The sequence below is a fragment of the Prunus avium genome, chromosome 4 (genome assembly GCF_965620075.1).
Source record: "Prunus avium chromosome 4, drPruAviu1.hap1.1, whole genome shotgun sequence".
In the NCBI taxonomy this organism is placed as follows: Eukaryota; Viridiplantae; Streptophyta; class Magnoliopsida; order Rosales; family Rosaceae; genus Prunus; species Prunus avium.
The window spans coordinates 8457889-8473779 of NC_142287.1; positions in this window are offsets into that span (position 1 = coordinate 8457889).

A 15891-nucleotide genomic window follows, 5' to 3' on the forward strand; every position below is an offset into this window, starting at 1 on the left:
TTGTGCCTAATTGGAGTGGTTGGTGTATTCCATACTTCTAGCGATTGGATTTCACTCAAAACTCACCAAATGACTCCTCCCACCATATTATGATGTTGCCCAAGTTTTGGGCTCAATCCGAACTCAATAGGTGTGAGAAATTGGACAATTTAAGTTCAACGGCAGTTCGTTTCTAATTGGAGTGGTTGGTGTATTCCATACTTCTAGTGATTGGATTTCACTCAAAACTCACCAAATGGCTCCTCCCATCATATTATGATGTTGCACAAGTTTGGGTTTCCATCCGAAATCAATAGGTGTGAGAAATTGGAAAATTTAAGTTCAACGGCAGTTCGTTTCTAATTGGAGTGGTTGGTGTATTCCATACTTCTAGCGATTGGATTTCACTCAAAACTCACCAAATGACTCCTCCCACCATATTATGATGTTGCCCAAGTTTTGGGCTCAATCCGAACTCAATAGGTGTGAGAAATTGGACAATTTAAGTTCAACGGCAGTTCGTTTCTAATTGGAGTGGTTGGTGTATTCCATACTTCTAGCGATTGGATTTCACTCAAAACTCACCAAATGACTCCTCCCACCATATTATGATGTTGCCCAAGTTTTGGGCTCGATCCGAAATCAATAGGTGTTCCAAATTGGACAATTCAAGTTCAACGGCAGTTCGTTCCTAATTGGAGTGGTTGGTGTATTCCATACTTCTAGCGATTGGATTTCACTGAAAACTCACCAAATGACTCCTCCCACGATATTATGATGTTGCCCAAGTTTTGGGCTCGATCCGAAATCAATAGGTGTTCCAAATTGGACAATTCAAGTTCAACGGCAGTTCGTTTCTAATTGGAGTGGTTGGTGTATTCCATACTTCTAGCGATTGGATTTCACTCAAAACTCACCAAATGACTCCTCCCACCATATTATGATGTTGCCCAAGTTTTGGGCTCGATCCGAAATCAATAGGTGTTCCAAATTGGACAATTCAAGTTCAACGGCAGTTCGTTCCTAATTGGAGTGGTTGGTGTATTCCATACTTCTAGCGATTGGATTTCACTGAAAACTCACCAAATGACTCCTCCCACGATATTATGATGTTGCCCAAGTTATGGTCTCGATAAGAAATCAATAGGTGTTCCAAATTGGACAATTCAACGGCAGTTCGTTCCTAATTGGAGTGGTTGGTGTATTCCATACTTCTAGCGATTGGATTTCACTCAAAACTCACCAAATGGCTCCTCCCACCATATTATGATGTTGCCCAAGTTTTGGGCTCAATCCGAACTCAATAGGTGTGAGAAATTGGACAATTTAAGTTCAACGGCAGTTCTTTTCTAATTGGAGTGGTTGGTGTATTCCATACTTCTAGCTATTGGATTTCACTCAAAACTCACCAAATGACTCCTCCCACCATATTATGATGTTGCCCAAGTTTTGGGCTCGATCCGAAATCAATAGGTGTTCCAAATTGGACAATTCAAGTTCAACGGCAGTTCGTTCCTAATTGGAGTGGTTGGTGTATTCCATACTTCTAGCGGTTGGATTTCACTCAAAACTCACCAAATGACTCCTCCCACCATATTATGACGTTGCCCAAGTTATGGTCTCGGTCCGAAATCAATAGGTGTTCCAAACTGGACAATTCAAGTTCAACGGCAGTTCGTTCCGAATTGGAGTGGTTGGTGTATTCCATACTTCTAGCGATTGGATTTCACTCAAAACTCACCAAATGACTCCTCCCACCATATTATGATGTTGCCCAAGTTTTGGGCTCGATCCGAAATCAATAGGTGTGAGAAATTGGACAATTCAAGTTCAATGGCACTTCGTTCCTAACTGGAGTGGTTGGTGTATTCCATACTTCTAGCGATCGGATTTCACTCAAAACTCACCAAATGACTCCTCCCACCACATTATGATGTTGCCCAAGTTTTGGTCTCGATCCGAAATCTATTGGTGTTCCAAATTGGACAATTCAAGTTCAACGGCAGTTCGTTCCTAATTGGAGTGGTTGGTGTATTCCATACTTCTAGCGATTGGATTTCACTCAAAACTCACCAAATGACTTCTCCCGCCATATTATGAAGTTGCCTAAGTTTTGGGCTCGATCCGAAATCAATAGGTGTTAGAAATTGGACAATTCAAGTTCAATGGCAGTTCGTTCCTAATTGGGGTGGTCGGTGTATTCCATACTTCTAGCGATTGGATTTCACTCAAAACTCACCAAATGACTCCTCCCACCATATTATGTTGTTGCACAAGTTTGGGGTTCCATCCGAAATCAATATGTGTGAGAAATTGGACAATTCAAGTTCAACGACAGTTCGGTCCTAATTGGAGTGGTTGGTGTATTCCATACTTCTAGTGATTGGATTTCACTCAAAACTCCCCAAATGACTCCTCCCACCATATTATGATGTTGCCCAGGTTTTGGGCTCGATTCGAAATCAATAGGTATGAGAAATTGGACAATTCAAGTTCAACGGCAGTTCATTCCTAATTGGAGTGGTTGGTGTATTCCATACTTCTAGCGATTGGATTTCACTCAAAACTCACCAAGTGACTCCTCCCACCATATTATGATGTTGCCCAAGTTTTGGGCTCGATCCGAAATCAATAGGTGTGAGAAATTGGACAATTGAAGTTCAACGGCAGTTCGTTCCTAATTAGAGTGTTTGGTGTATTCCGTACTCCTAGCGATTGGATTTCACTCAAAACTCACCAAATGACTCCTCCCACCATATTATGATGTTGCCCAAGTTTGGGACTCGATCCAAAATCAATAGGTGTGAGAAATTGGACAATTCAAGTTCACCGGCAGTTCGTTCCTAATGGGAGTGGTTGGTGTATTCCATACTTCTAGCGATTGGATTTCACTCAAAACTCTCCAAATGACTCCTCCCACCATATTGTGATGTTGCCCAACTTTTGGACTCGATCCGAAATCAATAGGTGTGCGAAATTGGACAATTCAAGTTCAACGGCAGTTCGTTCCTAATTGGAGTGGTTGGTGTATTCCATACTTCTAGCGATCGGATTTCACTCAAAACTCACCAAATGACTCCTCCCACCATATTATGATGTTGCCCAAGTTTTGGGCTTGATCCGAAATCAATAGGTGTTCCAAATTGGAAAATTCAAGTCCAACGGCAGTTCGTTCCTAACTGGAGTGGTTGGTGTATTCCACACTTCTAGCGATTGGATTTCACTCAAAACTCACCAAATGACTCCTCCCACCATATTTCGATGTTGCCCAAGTTTTGGTCTCGATCCGAAATCAATTGGTGATCCAAATTGGACAATTCAAGTTCAACGGCAGTTCGTACCTAATTGGAGTGGTTGGTGTATTCCATACTTCTAGCGATTGGATTTCACTCAAAACTCACCAAATGACTCCTCCCACCATATTATGATGTTGCCCAATTTTTGGGCTCGATCCGAAATCAATAGGTGTGAGAAATTGGACAATTCAAGTTCAATGGCACTTCGTTCCTAACTGGAGTGGTTGGTGTATTCCATACTTCTAGCGATCGGATTTCACTCAAAACTCACCAAATGACTCCTCCCACCACATTATGATGTTGCCCAAGTTTTGGTCTCGATCCGAAATCTATTGGTGTTCCAAATTGGACAATTCAAGTTCAACGGCAGTTCGTTCCTAATTGGAGTGGTTGGTGTATTCCATACTTCTAGCGATTGGATTTCACTCAAAACTCACCAAATGACTTCTCCCGCCATATTATGAAGTTGCCTAAGTTTTGGGCTCGATCCGAAATCAATAGGTGTTAGAAATTGGACAATTCAAGTTCAATGGCAGTTCGTTCCTAATTGGGGTGGTTGGTGTATTCCATACTTCTAGCGATTGGATTTCACTCAAAACTCACCAAATGACTCCTCCCACCATATTATGTTGTTGCACAAGTTTGGGGTTCCATCCGAAATCAATATGTGTGAGAAATTGGACAATTCAAGTTCAACGACAGTTCGGTCCTAATTGGAGTGGTTGGTGTATTCCATACTTCTAGTGATTGGATTTCACTCAAAACTCCCCAAATGACTCCTCCCACCATATTATGATGTTGCCCAGGTTTTGGGCTCGATTCGAAATCAATAGGTATGAGAAATTGGACAATTCAAGTTCAACGGCAGTTCATTCCTAATTGGAGTGGTTGGTGTATTCCATACTTCTAGCGATTGGATTTCTCTCAAAACTCACCAAGTGACTCCTCCCACCATATTATGATGTTGCCCAAGTTTTGGGCTCGATCCGAAATCAATAGGTGTGAGAAATTGGACAATTGAAGTTCAACGGCAGTTCGTTCCTAATTGGAGTGTTTGGTGTATTCCGTACTCCTAGCGATTGGATTTCACTCAAAACTCACCAAATGACTCCTCCCACCATATTATGATGTTGCCCAAGTTTGGGACTCGATCCAAAATCAATAGGTGTGAGAAATTGGACAATTCAAGTTCACCGGCAGTTCGTTCCTAATGGGAGTGGTTGGTGTATTCCATACTTCTAGCGATCGGATTTCACTCAAAACTCACCAAATGACTCCTCCCACCATATTACGATGTTGCCCAAGTTTTGGGCTTGATCCGAAATCAATAGGTGTTCCAAATTGGAAAATTCAAGTCCAACGGCAGTTCGTTCCTAACTGGAGTGGTTGGTGTATTCCACACTTCTAGCGATTGGATTTCACTCAAAACTCACCAAATGACTCCTCCCACCATATTTCGATGTTGCCCAAGTTTTGGTCTCGATCCGAAATCAATTGGTGATCCAAATTGGACAATTCAAGTTCAACGGCAGTTCGTACCTAATTGGAGTGGTTGGTGTATTCCATACTTCTAGCGATTGGATTTCACTCAAAACTCACCAAATGACTCCTCCCACCATATTATGATGTTGCCCAAGTTTTGGGCTCGATCCGAAATCAATAGGTGTTCCAAATTGGACAATTCAAGTTCAATAGCAGTTCGTTCCTAATTGGAGTGGTTAGTGTATTCCATACTTCTAGCGATTGGATTTCACTCAAAACTCAACAAATGACTCCTCCCACCATATTATGATGTTGCCCAAGTTTTGGGCTCGATCCGAAATCAATAGGTGTTCCAAATTGGACAATTCAAGTTCAACGGCAGTTCGTTCCTAACTGGAGTGGTTGGTGTATTCCATACTTCTAGCCATTGGATTTCACTCAAAACTCACCAAATTACTCCTCCCACCATATTATGAGGTTGCCCAAGTTTTGGGCTCGATCCGAAATCAATAGGTGAGAGAAATTGGTCAATTCAATTTCAACGACAGTTTGTTCCTAATTGGAGTGGTTGGTGTATTCCATACGTCTAGCGCTTGGATTTCACTCAAAACTCACCAAATGACTCCTCCCACCATATTATGATGTTGCCCAAGTTTTGGGCTCAATCCGAAATCAATAGGTGTTCCAAATTGGACAATTCTAGTTCAACGGCTGTTCGTTCCTAACAGGAGTGGTTGGTGTATTCCATACTTCTAGCGATTGGATTTCACTCAAAACTCACCAAATGACTCCTCCCACCATATTACGATGTTGCCCAAGTTTTGGTCTCGATCCGAAATCAATTGGTGTTCCAAATTGGACAATTCAAGTTCAACGGCAGTTCGTTCCTAATTGGAGTGGTTGGTGTATTCCATACTTCTAGCGATTGGATTTCACTCAAAACTCACCAAATGACTCCTCCCACCATATTATGATGTTGCCCAAGTTTTGGGCTCGATCCGAAATCAATAGGTGTTCCAAATTGGACAATTCAAGTTCAACGGCAGTTCGTTCCTAATTGGAGTGGTTGGTGTATTCCATACTTCTAGCGATTGGATTTCACTGAAAACTCACCAAATGACTCCTCCCACGATATTATGATGTTGCCCAAGTTTTGGGCTCGATCCGAAATCAATAGGTGTTCCAAATTGGACAATTCAAGTTCAACGGCAGTTCGTTTCTAATTGGAGTGGTTGGTGTATTCCATACTTCTAGCGATTGGATTTCACTCAAAACTCACCAAATGACTCCTCCCACCATATTATGATGTTGCCCAAGTTTTGGGCTCGATCCGAAATCAATAGGTGTTCCAAATTGGACAATTCAAGTTCAACGGCAGTTCGTTCCTAACTGGAGTGGTTGGTGTATTCCATACTTCTAGCGATTGGATTTCACTCAAAACTCACCAAATGACTCCTCCCACCATATTATGATGTTGCCCAAGTTTTGGGCTCGATCCGAAATCAATAGGTGTTCCAAATTGGACAATTCAAGTTCAATAGCAGTTCGTTCCTAATTGGAGTGGTTAGTGTATTCCATACTTCTAGCGATTGGATTTCACTCAAAACTCAACAAATGACTCCTCCCACCATATTATGATGTTGCCCAAGTTTTGGGCTCGATCCGAAATCAATAGGTGTTCCAAATTGGACAATTCAAGTTCAACGGCAGTTCGTTCCTAACTGGAGTGGTTGGTGTATTCCATACTTCTAGCCATTGGATTTCACTCAAAACTCACCAAATTACTCCTCCCACCATATTATGAGGTTGCCCAAGTTTTGGGCTCGATCCGAAATCAATAGGTGAGAGAAATTGGTCAATTCAATTTCAACGACAGTTTGTTCCTAATTGGAGTGGTTGGTGTATTCCATACGTCTAGCGCTTGGATTTCACTCAAAACTCACCAAATGACTCCTCCCACCATATTATGATGTTGCCCAAGTTTTGGGCTCGATGCGAAATCAATAGGTGTTCCAAATTGGACAATTCTAGTTCAACGGCTGTTCGTTCCTAACAGGAGTGGTTGGTGTATTCCATACTTCTAGCGATTGGATTTCACTCAAAACTCACCAAATGACTCCTCCCACCATATTACGATGTTGCCCAAGTTTTGGTCTCGATCCGAAATCAATTGGTGTTCCAAATTGGACAATTCAAGTTCAACGGCAGTTCGTTCCTAATTGGAGTGGTTGGTGTATTCCATACTTCTAGCGATTGGATTTCACTGAAAACTCACCAAATGACTCCTCCCACGATATTATGATGTTGCCCAAGTTATGGTCTCGATAAGAAATCAATAGGTGTTCCAAATAGGACAATTCAACGGCAGTTCGTTCCTAATTGGAGTGGTTGGTGTATTCCATACTTCTAGCGATTGGATTTCACTCAAAACTCACCAAATGGCTCCTCCCACCATATTATGATGTTGCCCAAGTTTTGGGCTCAATCCGAACTCAATAGGTGTGAGAAATTGGACAATTTAAGTTCAACGGCAGTTCGTTTCTAATTGGAGTGGTTGGTGTATTCCATACTTCTAGCTATTGGATTTCACTCAAAACTCACCAAATGACTCCTCCCACCATATTATGACGTTGCCCAAGTTTTGGGCTCGATCCAAAATCAATAGGTGTTCCAAATTGGACAATTCAAGTTCAACGGCAGTTCGTTCCTAATTGGAGTGGTTGGTGTATTCCATACTTCTAGCGGTTGGATTTCACTCAAAACTCACCAAATGACTCCTCCCACCATATTATGACGTTGCCCAAGTTATGGTCTCGATCCGAAATCAATAGGTGTTCCAAACTGGACAATTCAAGTTCAACGGCAGTTCGTTCCGAATTGGAGTGGTTGGTGTATTCCATACTTCTAGCGATTGGATTTCACTCAAAACTCACCAGATGACTCCTCCCACCATATTATGATGTTGCCCAAGTTTTGGGCTCGATCCGAAATCAATAGGTGTGAGAAATTGGACAATTCAAGTTCAATGGCACTTCGTTCCTAACTGGAGTGGTTGGTGTATTCCATACTTCTAGCGATCGGATTTCACTCAAAACTCACCAAATGACTCCTCCCACCACATTACGATGTTGCCCAAGTTTTGGTCTCGATCCGAAATCAATTGGTGTTCCAAATTGGACAATTCAAGTTCAACGGCAGTTCGTTCCTAATTGGAGTGGTTGGTGTATTCCATACTTCTAGCGATTGGATTTCACTCAAAACTCACCAAATGACTCCTCCCACCATATTATGATGTTGCCCAAGTTTTGGGCTCGATCCGAAATCAATAGGTGTTCCAAATTGGACAATTCAAGTTCAATAGCAGTTCGTTCCTAATTGGAGTGGTTAGTGTATTCCATACTTCTAGCGATTGGATTTCACTCAAAACTCAACAAATGACTCCTCCCACCATATTATGATGTTGCCCAAGTTTTGGGCTCGATCCGAAATCAATAGGTGTTCCAAATTGGACAATTCAAGTTCAACGGCAGTTCGTTCCTAACTGGAGTGGTTGGTGTATTCCATACTTCTAGCCATTGGATTTCACTCAAAACTCACCAAATCACTCCTCCCACCATATTATGAGGTGTCCCAAGTTTTGGGCTCGATCCGAAATCAATAGGTGAGAGAAATTGGTCAATTCAATTTCAACGACAGTTTGTTCCTAATTGGAGTGGTTGGTGTATTCCATACGTCTAGCGCTTGGATTTCACTCAAAACTCACCAAATGACTCCTCCCACCATATTATGATGTTGCCCAAGTTTTGGGCTCGATCCGAAATCAATAGGTGTTCCAAATTGGACAATTCAAGTTCAACGGCTGTTCGTTCCTAACAGGAGTGGTTGGTGTATTCCATACTTCTAGCGATTGGATTTCACTCAAAACTCACCAAATGACTCCTCCCACCATATTATGATGTTGCCCAAGTTTGTGGCTCGATCCGAAATCAATAGGTGTGAGAAATTGGACAATTCAAGATCAACGACAGTTCGTTCAAAATTGTAGTGGTTGGTGTATTCTATACTTCTAGCCATTGGATTTCACTCAAAACTCATCAAATGACTCCTCCCACCATATTATGATGTTGCCCAAGTTATGGTCTCGATCCGAAATCAATAGGTGTTCCAAATAGGACAATTCAAGTTCAACGGCAGTTCGTTCCGAATTGGAGTGGTTGGTGTTCCAAATTGGACAATTCAAGTTCAACGGCAGTTCGTTCCGAATTGGAGTGGTTGATGTATTCCATACTTCTAGCGATTGGATTTCACTCTAAACTCACCAAATGACTACTCCCACCATATTATGATGTCGCCCAAGTTTTGGGCTCGATCCGTAATCAATAGGTGTTCCAATTGGACAATTCAAGTTCAACGGCAGTTCGTTCCTAATTGGAGTGGTTGGTGTATTCCATACTTCTAGCGATTGGATTTCACTCAAAACTCACCAAACGACTCCTCCCACCATATTATGATGTTGCCCAAGTTTGTGGCTCGATCCGAAATCAATAGGTGTGAGAAATTGGACAATTCAAGATCAACGGCAGTTCGTTCAAAATTATAGTGGTTGGTGTATTCTATACTTCTAGCCATTGGATTTCACTAAAAACTCACCAAATGACTCCTCCCACCATATTATGAGGTTGCCCAAGTTTTGGGCTCGATCCGAAATCAATAGGTGTGAGAATTTGGTCAATTCAATTTCAACGAGAGTTTGTTCCTAATTGGAGTGGTTGGTGTATTCCATACGTCTAGCGATTGGATTTCACCAAAAACTCACCAAATGACTCCTCCCACCATATTATGATGTTGCCCAAGTTTTGGGCTCGATCCGAAATCAATAGGCGTTCCAAATTGGACAATTCAAGTTCAACGGCAGTTCGTTCCTAACCGGAGTGGTTGGTGTATTCCATACTTCTAGCGATTGGATTTCACTCAAAACTCACCAAATGCCTCCTCCCACCATATTATGATGTTGCCCATGTTTTGGGCTCGATCCGAAATCAATAGGTGTTCCAAATTGGACAATTCAAGTTCAATAGCAGTTCGTTCCTAATTGGAGTGGTTGGTGTATTCCATACTTCTAGCGATTGGATTTCACTCAAAACTCACCAAATGACTCCTCCCACCATATTATGATGTTGCCCAAGTTTTGGGCTCGATTCGAAATCAATAGGTCTTCCAAATTGGACAATTCAAGTTCAATAGCAGTTCGTTCCTAATTGGAGTGGTTGGTGTATTCCATACTTCTAGCGATTGGATTTCACTCAAAACTCACCAAACGACTCCTCCCACCATATTATTATGTTGCCCAAGTTTGTGGCTCGATCCGAAATCAATAGGTGTGAGAAATTGGACAATTCAAGATCAACGGCAGTTCGTTCAAAATTATAGTGGTTGGTGTATTCTATACTTCTAGCCATTGGATTTCACTAAAAACTCACCAAATGACTCCTCCCACCATATTATGAGGTTGCCCAAGTTTTGGGCTCGATCCGAAATCAATAGGTGTGAGAATTTGGTCAATTCAATTTCAACGACAATTTGTTCCTAATTGGAGTGGTTGGTGTATTCCATACGTCTAGCGATTGGATTTCACTAAAAATTCAGCAAATGACTCCTCCCACCATATTATGATGTTGCCCAAGTTTTGGGCTCGATCCGAAATCAATAGGTGTGAGAAATTGGACAATTCAAGTTCATTGGCAGTTCGTTCCTAATTGGAGTGGTTCGTGTATTCCATACTTCTAGCGATTGGATTTCACTCAAAACTCACCAAATGCCTCCTCCCACCATATTATGATGTTGCCCAAGTTTTGGGCTCGATCCGAAATCAATAGGTGTTCCAAATTGGACAATTCAAGTTCAATAGCAGTTCGTTCCTAATTGGAGTGGTTGGTGTATTCCATACTTCTAGCGATTGGATTTCACTCAAAACTCACCAAACGACTCCTCCCACCATATTATGATGTTGCCCAAGTTTGTGGCTCGATCCGAAATCAATAGGTGTGAGAAATTGGACAATTCAAGATCAACGGCAGTTCGTTCAAAATTATAGTGGTTGGTGTATTCTATACTTCTAGCCATTGGATTTCACTAAAAACTCACCAAATGACTCCTCCCACCATATTATGAGGTTGCCCAAGTTTTGGGCTCGATCCGAAATCAATAGGTGTGAGAATTTGGTCAATTCAATTTCAACGACAATTTGTTCCTAATTGGAGTGGTTGGTGTATTCCATACGTCTAGCGATTGGATTTCACTAAAAATTCAGCAAATGACTCCTCCCACCATATTATGATGTTGCCCAAGTTTTGGGCTCGATCCGAAATCAATAGGTGTTCCAAATTGGATAATTCAAGTTCAACGGCAGTTCGTTCCTAACTGGTGTGGTTGGTGTATTCCATACTTCTAGCGTTTGGATTTCACTCAAAACTCACCAAATGACTCCTCCCACCACATTATGTTGTTGCCCAAGTTTTGGGCTCGATCCGAAATCAATAGGTGTTCCAAATTGGACAATTCAAGTTCAACGGAAGTTCGTTCCTAATTGGAGTGGTTGGTGTATTCCATACTTCTAGCGATTGGATTTCACTCAAAACTCACCAAATGACTCCTCCCACCATATTATGATGTTGCCCAAGTTTGGGGCTCGATCCGAAATCAATAGGTGTGAGAAATTGGACAATTCAAGATCAACGGCAGTTCGTTCCAAATTGTAGTGATTGTTGTATTCTATACTTCTAGCGATTGGATTTCACTCAAAACTCACCAAATGACTCCTCCCACCATATTATGATGTTGCCCAAGTTATGGTCTCGATCCGAAATCAATAGGTGTTCCAAATTGGACAATTCAAGTTCAACGGCAGTTCGTTCCGAATTGGAGTGGTTGGGGTATTCCATACTTCTAGCGATTGGATATCACTCAAAACTCACCAAATGACTCCTCCCACCATATTATGATGTCGTCCAAGTTTTGGGCTCGATCTGAAATCAATAGGTCTTCCAAATTGGACAATTCAGGTTCAACGGCAGTTCGTTCCTAATTGGAGTGGTTGGTGTACTCCATACTTCTAGCGATTGGATTTCACTCAAAACTCACCAAATGACTCCTCCCACCATATTATGATGTTGCCCAAGTTATGGTCTCGATCCGAAATCAATAGGTGTAGCAAATTGGACAATTCAAGTTCAATGGCAGTTCGTTCCTAATTGGAGTGGTTGGAGTATTCCATACTTCTCGCGATTGGATTTCACTCAAAACTCACCAAATGACTCCTCCCACCACATTATGTTGTTGCCCAAGTTTTGGGTTGGATCCGAAGTCAGTAGGTATTCAAAATTGGACAATTCAAGTTCAACGGCGGTTCGTTCCTAATTGGATTGGTTGGTGTATTCCATACTTCTAGCAATTGGATTTCACTTAAAACTCACCAAATGACTCCTCCCACCATATTATGATGTTGCCCAAGTTTGGGACTCGATCCAAAATCAATAGGTGTGAGAAATTGGACAATTCAAGTTCAACGGCAGTTCGTTCCTAATTGGAGTGGTTGGTGTATTCCATACTTCTAGCGATTGGATTTCCCTCAAAACTCACTAAATGACTCCTCCCACCATATTGTGATGTTGCCCAAGTTTTGGGCTCGATCCGAAATCAATAGGTGTGCGAAATTGGACAATTCAAGTTCAACGGCAGTTCGTTCCTAATTGGAGTGGTTGGTGTATTCCATACTTCTAGCGATTGGATTTCACTCAAAACTCACCAAATGACTACTCCCACCATATTACGATGTTGCCCAAGTTTTGGGCTTGATCCGAAATCAATAGGTGTTCCAAATTGGACAATTCAAGTTCAACGGCAGTTCGTTCCTAATTGGAATGGTTGGTGTATTCCACACTTCTAGCGATTGGATTTCACTCAAAACTCACCAAATGACTCCTCCCACCATATTACGATGTTGCCCAAGTTTTGGTCTCGATCCGAAATCAATTGGTGTTCCAAATTGGACAATTCAAGTTCAACGGCAGTTCGTTCCTAATTGGAGTGGTTGGTGTATTCCATACGTCTAGCGATTGGATTTCACTCAAAACTCACCAAATGACTCCTCCCACCATATTATGATGTTGCCCATGTTTGGGGCTCGATCCGAAATCAATAGGTGTGAGAAATTGGACAATTCAAGTTCAATGGCAGTTCGTTCCTAATTGGAGTGGTTGGTGTATTCCATACATCTAGCGATTGGATTTCACTTAAAACTCACCAAATGACTCCTCCCACCTTATTATGATGTTGCCCAAGTTTTGGGCTCGATCCGAAATCAATAGGTGTTCCAAATTGGACAATTCAAGTTCAACGGCAGTTCGTTCCTAACTGGAGTGGTTGGTGTATTCCATACTTCTAGCGATTGGATTTCACTCAAAACTCAACAAATGACTCCTCCCACCATATTATGAGGTTGCCCAAGTTTTGGGCTCGATCCGAAATCAATAGGTGTGAGAAATTGGTCAATTCAATTTCAACGACAGTTTGTTCCTAATTGGAGTGGTTGGTGTATTCCATACGTCTAGCGATTGGATTTCACTAAAAACTCACCAAATGACTCCTCCCACCATATTATGATGTTGCCCAAGTTTTGGGCTCGATCCGAAATCAATAGGTGTTCCAAATTGGACAATTCAAGTTCAACGGCAGTTCGTTCCTAACTGGAGTGGTTGGTGTATTCCATACTTCTAGCGATTGGATTTCACTCAAAACTCACCAAATGACTCCTCCCACCACATTATGTTGTTGCCCAAGTTTTGGGCTCGATCCGAAATCAATAGGTGTTCCAAATTGGACAATTCAAGTTCAACGGCAGTTCGTTCCTAATTGGAGTGGTTGGTGTATTCCATACTTCTAGCGATTGGATTTCACTCAAAACTCACCAAATGACTCCTCCCACCATATTATGATGTTGCCCAAGTTTGGGGCTCGATCCGAAATCAATAGGTCCGAGAAATTGGACAATTCAAGATCAACGGCAGTTCGTTCCAAATTGTAGTGGTTGGTGTATTCTATACTTCTAGCGATTGGATTTCACTCAAAACTCACCAAATGACTCCTCCCACCATATTATGATGTTGCCCAAGTTATGGTCTCGATCCGAAATCAATAGGTGTTCCAAATTGGACAATTCAAGTTCAACGGCAGTTCGTTCCGAATTGGAGTGGTTGGTGTATTCCATACTTCTTGCGATTGGATTTCACTCAAAACTCACCAAATGACTCCTCCCACCATATTATGATGTCGCCCAAGTTTTGGGCTCGATCTGAAATCAATACGTGTTCCAAATTGGACAATTCAAGTTCAACGGCAGTTCGTTCCTAATTGGAGTGGTTGGTGTATTCCATACTTCTAGCGATTGGATTTCACTCAAAACTCACCAAATGACTCCTCCCACCATATTATGATGTTGCCCAAGTTTTGGGCTCGATCCGAAATCAATAGGTGTGAGAAATTGGACAATTCAAGTTCAACGGCTGTTCGTTCCTAATTGGAGTGGTTGGTGTATTCCATACTTCTAGCGATTGGATTTCACTCAAAACTCACCAAATGACTACTCAAACCATATTATGATGTTGCCCAAGTTTTGGGCTCGATCCGAAATCAATAGGTGTCAAAAATTGGAGTGGTTGGTGTATTTCATACTTCTAGCGATTGGATTTCACTCAAAACTTACCAAATGACTCCTCCCACCATATTATGTTGTTGCCCAAGTGTTGGGCTCGATCCGAAACCAATAGGTGTTCCAAATTGGACAATTCAAGATCAACGGTAGTTCCTTCCTAATTGGAGTGGTTGGTGTATTTCATACTTCTAGCGTTTGGATTTCACTCAAAACTCACCAAATGACTCCTCCCACCATATTATGATGTTGCCCAAGTTTGGGGTTCTATCCGAAATCAATAGGTGTCAAAAATTGGACAATTCAAACTGAACGGCAGTTCGTTCCTAATTTGAGTGGTTGGTGTATTTCATACTTCTAGCGTTTGGATTTCACTCAAAACTCACCAAATGACTCCTACCACCATATTATGACGTTGCCCAAGTTTGGGGCTCGATCCGAAATCAATAGGTGTGAGAAATTGGACAATTCAAGTTCAACGGCAGTTCGTTCCTAATTGGAGTGGTTGGTGTATTCAATACTTCTAGCGATTGGATTTCAATCATAACTCACCCAATGACTCCTCCCACCATATTATGATGTTGCCCAAGTTTTGGGCAAGATCCGAAATCAATAGGTGTGAGAAATTGGACAATTCAAGTTCAACGGCAGTTCGTTCCTAATTGGAGTGGTTGGTGTATTCCACACTTCTAGCTATTGGATTTCAGTCAAAACTCACCAAATGACTCCTCCCACCATATTACGATGTTGCCCAAGTTTGGGGCTCGATCCGAAATCAATAGGTGTGAGAAATTGGACAATTCAAGTTCAACGGCAGTTCGTTCCTAATTGGAGTGGTTGGTGTATTCCATACTTCTAGCGATTGGATTTCACTCAAAACTCACCAAATGACTCCTCCCACCATATTATGATGTTGCACAAGTTTGGGGTTCGATCCGAAATCAATAGGTGTGAGAAATTGCACAATTCAAGTTCAACGCCAGTTCGTTCCTAATTGGAGTGGTTGGTGTATTCCATACTTCTACCCACTGGATTTCACTCAAAACTCAACAAATGACTCCTACCACCATATTATGACGTTGCCCAAGTTTGGGGCTCGATCCGAAATCAATAGGTGTGAGAAATTGGACAATTCAAGTTCAACGGCAGTTCGTTCCTAATTGGAGTGGTTGGTGTATTCCATACTTCTAGCGACTGGATTTCAATCAAAACTCACCAAATGACTCCTCCCACCATATTACGATGTTGCCCAAGTTTGGGGCTCGATCCGAAATCAATAGGTGTGAGAAATTGGACAATTCAATTTCAACGGCAGTTCGTTCCTAATTGGAGTGGTTGGTGTATTCCACACTTCTAGCGATTGGATTTTACTCAAAACTCACCAAATGACTCCTCAAACCATATTATGATGTTGCCCAAGTTTTGGGC